At 40.1% G+C, this 5107-nt stretch overlaps 1 pseudogene; it reads left to right on the top strand.

Moving 5' to 3' along the window:
* The first annotated feature begins 975 nt into the window (after positions 1–975).
* Positions 976–1223, top strand: LOC101664021 (annotated as a pseudogene).
* The last annotated feature ends 3884 nt before the right edge of the window (positions 1224–5107 follow it).

The following is a 5107-nucleotide window of genomic DNA, read 5'->3' as shown; positions in this document are numbered from 1 at the left end:
ACTTTCAACAGAGGAAATATCTGAGAGAAGAATAGAAAATCTAGAAACCCACTACAAATAGAATTCCAGAAGATAAATAATAAGAAATCAGAATTAGACAACATATTAAAAAGCAAAGAAATAGAAATGAAGATATGGAAAGCCAAATTAGTGAAGTTGAGGACAATTCACTCAAATATAACTAAGGGAAAAATTAAAATAGCAAAGGAATCTGAAGAAAGCCTAATAATTATGTTAGACGCTTCCAAGCAGAACAATCTAGATCTTATTGGCATTCCACAGGAGGAGGAAACAAAGAAATCTACAGAGAAAATAGTGCAAGATAACCCTACCAGATAGATTCCAAAAGTAAAAAATAAAAGGGACCTAACAGAGTCACATTTTGCTCTGATATCAAGGAAAAGGAGAGAATCCTGAGAGCAGGTAGGGAAGGGGGTGGGTGGGAAATATCTACAAATGACAACAAATAAGAATAAGATTGTATTTCTCAGCAGAAAACATGGGGGTAAGAAAATATTGGAGAGACAAGTATAAAACCTGAAAGAATACAACTGCCAACTAAAAATCTTATATCTAGCAAAACTATCCCACAAATATGTGTGAGAGAGAAATAAGGGTGTTTCCATACAAGGAGAAATCACAGGAATTTGTAAAAATAAAACCAACAGTACAAAAAATTCTAAAGGACACACTCCAGACAGAGAATCAACAACAAAACAAACAAACAAACAAAAAAACCCAGCAGACAAACCTGAGAACAATATACAAGAAACCACATTCATAAATCAACACGATGAAAACAAAATTCAAAACAGCACAGAATTATAGGAAAAACAAAGAAACCCAAACTACAAACACACAACAAAATGCCAGCAACAAATCTGCACATATCAATAATGACACTGAATGTTAATGGAGAGTAACAGACTGTATAGAAAAGTAAGATTTGACACCATTGCCGTGGCTGAGGCCAAGATGGCGATGAAATTCAACACCTTCTTCAAGAATGCCTGGGTCAAGGAGCTGGTGCTGGTTGTGTCCTTCACCATCGCTGGCCTCGCTATCACCCTGCCTCTGTGTAGCCCCTACAGGAAGTACTCCAACATGATCAGCAAGGCCACACCCTACAGCTACCCAGTGCCCCTCTGTGACACATGCTGGATGTGCCCAGCCACCCTCAGGGCCCACAGGGCCCCAGTCTGGAGTGGCTGAAGAAACTGTGAATAAAGACCTGGAAACCAAAAAGAGAAAAGAAAGTAAGGTCCATCAATATGCTATATATAAGAAACATACCTTAAACACAAGACAAAAATAGACTAAAAAGTCAAAGGATCACAAAAAATTTTCCAAGATCATGGTGGGGAAGGAGTGGGGGTGGGGGGCAAGAGTGGAAATACTAATCCCCAATCAAATAGAGTTCAAGGCAAAAAAATCAGAATAGAAACAAAAAGGACACTATTAGGGAACATTAGAACATTAGAGGGAACATTAGAAACAGAAGACACAACTATAGTAAACATATACAAATCCAATGAACAACTCTCAAAGCATGTTAATCAAACATTTGTAGAATTGAAGAGAGAAATAGACAACACAGCAAGAATAGTAGGGTACTTTAGTACAACACTCTTCAGGCAAGAGATCCTCAGGAAAGAAACTATAAATAAGACATCAAAGAAATTAGCAAAATAATTAACCAACTTTACCTCCTAGAGACATAAAGAGCACAACAACCAACAGTAGCACAATATACATTGATTTCCAATGCACACAAATTATTATCTAGCATAGATTAAAAAACAAACAACAACAAAAACTTAGGTCTACTTAGCTTTTAATTCAATTTCTCACTCTCAAGAGGTTTAAGATATTCTTCCTAATGGAGCCTCTCCAGTAGTTAGTTGCTAAGGAGATCTTGCACTTGTTATCTCTTGATCATAATCCTCCTGTCACTCCACCTGTTAGATTTTTACTTTCATTTCTTCAGCAAGGAAATCATTATCTATCTATGTCAAAGCTCCTTTTTTTTTACTATGACTTCAGTACCAGAAGGGTAAGAGGAAAGTGGAGGGAGGAGGGGATGAAGGGGAAACTGATTGCAATGATCAATGCATACACCACCACCACCTTATCAGGGGAAGAACAACAGAAACATAGGTGAAGGGAGACAGAGGTTGGTGTAAGATATAAAAATAATAATAATTTATCAAGGTGTCATGAGAGTGGGAGGAGCAGGAGGGAGGGAAAAAAGAGGACCTGATGCCAATGGCTTAAATAGAAAATAAATGTTTAGAAAATGTCGATGGCAACATATATACAAATATATGTGATACAATTGATGTATGGAATGGTATAAGAGCTGTAAGAGTCCCCCAATGAAGTTCTTTTTTAAAAAAGGCCCCATGTTCAGGTGATCAGGGATCATCTATCTCTTTGCTCTTTATTTTTTCTTCTCTCTTTCCCACCAGTCATTTTTAATGAGCACAGTTGTGTTTTCCCCCCTTTATTTCTCCTTCTTTTATTTTTCTTCTCTCTCTTTCTTCTTCTTCTTTCTTCTTTTCTGTTTCTCTCCTGTCCCTCTCTTTCCTTCCACTGCCAATGCTGGTTTCCAGCCCCATACCCTCTGCCTAGAGCCACTCCACCCACCTGGTGGGGAGAGCTCCAGCCTTCCCCCTGTGACAGTGCTACACATGTTATGAGGCAGTGCTACACACAGCATGGCATGCTGTTTAGCTATCTCTTTGTCTACCTTTTTCTTCTCTTTTCTTCTTCTTTTGCTTTTTCTTCTTTTTCTCATTCTTCTCTCTATTATCTGTTTCCCACCTGATTTCATTAAAGTTTATTGTGCCAACCTGGCTGATAAACATATGTGGGGTTAATTGAATGGTGGAGAGATAAATGTCTTGGTGAGCCTCACCTTTCTAGTTCTCAGGTCTCTTGCTTTGTGATGGTTGGATCAGGGTGCAGCTACCTTCGCCAGTTCCCTGCTTCAGCTGGCAAGGCTCACTTCCTGCAAGACATCGCCAAGGAGAAGCCCCATGAACCTGCCCCGATGCAGCCCTGACTGCCAGAGCAGCCATGTGGTAACCCCTGCCAATGCTGAGATGCTTACACGTTCACTGATTTGGCTTTCCTTCTGCAGTCAGTGTCATAGTATGTATTTTGTGAGATGGAGGAGGACTTTAGGATTAGTGTTGGAAATATGGGTTAAGATGTTTTCTTGTTGTGCTCTTAACTTTTATATAAAACTCTCTCTTATACATGAGTGTCTATGGATTTATTTCTCTAAAGTACCCAGACTAACACACCATCACAGTTTTGGCAGATTCAATTTTCTGTTTTTGTTGTTTTCTTCTTTTGACTGCTTTTACTTTTGTTTTTTCTTTGCATTACTGTGTGTTTGTTAGTTTGCTTTTCGTTTTTGCTCTTGTCTTTGTTTTCTACTTTCTCTCTTTTTCTTCTCTTCTCCCTCTCTTTCCTTTCACAAGCCACTACCAATCTCCAGGCAACTCCCCTGCACCTAGGGCAACTCTGACAGCACATTTGGGGGAGCTCCAACCCACACTTGTTGGCTTTACATGCAGCTGGGGAAATCACGCCTGTCCCCCACCATACCCCACGTGGTTGGGGGTTCTCCCCTTCAAAAGGCTGGGGAACTCCAGTCTACACACCAAGGATTTAAATGTGACTAGGGGAACTCCTGCCCGCTATCTGTGGCGCTCCACGATCCGCCCAACCTCAATGGCAATCTCTCCAACTAGGGTAATTCATCCTGTCATCTATGGTGACCTACACCAAGGAGGGTACCACCACACACCCTCCATAGCACTCCAGTAGCAGACGTGAACACCACACACCACCTGAGGCACTCCAAGAACCATGAGACGCACTACAATGGCTTACTGAGAGATCATCCAGTGAAAGGACACCCTTGTGGACCCACAACCACCCAACCAGCATCCCATGAGAAGACTCTCAAACTCACATTCCAAATAATGGAATACTGGTTGGGTAGGTTAAGAATAACATAACAGGAAGATACAGTGGTAGCCTGTCCCCTTCAGGTAGTTCTTAAAAGCACTCATATGAGTCCCCAAGAGAGAGCCCAGTGCTTTTTGACTCTGGAAGATGGCACCAGGCTCCTCTAAAACAACACATAAACAACACAACAACCAGCCCCAACAGACTTAACGAAAAAGCAAGAGAAACAGAAGACAATGCTGGAAGAAGTCATGAACCTAAGAACATACATCAAAGAAGCAGACATTGACCTGCCACAGAAAAAAATTTTCAGAATTCTGCTTGGAGTCATACAGGATATGAGGGAAGCAATACAAAAAAAATTATGAAATGATAGAGGAGATAAAGGCAACACACCAAAGGGAAATACAAGACATAAAGGATGAAATAACAAAATCCAGTAGCAAATTAACAGAGTTTTCCAACAAACTTGAGCAGGCAGAGAATTGCACCAGTGACCTAGAGAATAACCAAACAGACCTCAACAAATGGGAAAATCAGTCAAATAAGACAATCAGAGAAGCTGAAGAAATCCTGATAGCCATATCTGATGCTATGAAGAGGACCAATATTAGAATAATTGGACGACCAGAACAAGACACAACAAAGAAGTCAGAGAAAATAGTGAGGGAATTCTTAGAGGAAAACTTCCCAAGCTTAATAAATGAAAACCAGGCAACCATTCAGGAGGCTGAAAGAACACCAGCCAGACTGAATCCCAAGAAGTCACCAAGAAACATAATAGTTAAATTATCCAACTATGAGGAAAAGGAGAAAATCAAAAGAGCAGCTATGGAAAAACAAATAGTTACTTATAAAGGTACCCAAATAAGAATATGTTCAGACCCATCAGCAGACACGATGAAGAAGAGTCGGGAATGGAGTAACATATTCCAAAACTTGAAGGAAAACCACGCAAACCTAAGAATACTATACCCAGCCAAATTATCTATTAAGATATATGGAGAAGTAAGAGTCTTCCCGGACAAGGAAAAACTCAAAGAATACATAAAAAGAAACCCAGCCTTACAAAAGATCCTTGCTGACCCAGTATGGGCAGAAGATCAACACTCACTGAGCACAAATA

The sequence above is a fragment of the Echinops telfairi genome, unplaced genomic scaffold, assembly GCF_000313985.2.
Source record: "Echinops telfairi isolate 266 unplaced genomic scaffold, ASM31398v2 ScPeMD7_2291;HRSCAF=2852, whole genome shotgun sequence".
Taxonomy (NCBI): Eukaryota; Metazoa; Chordata; class Mammalia; order Afrosoricida; family Tenrecidae; genus Echinops; species Echinops telfairi.
This window is presented reverse-complemented; position numbering and strand designations above follow the sequence as displayed.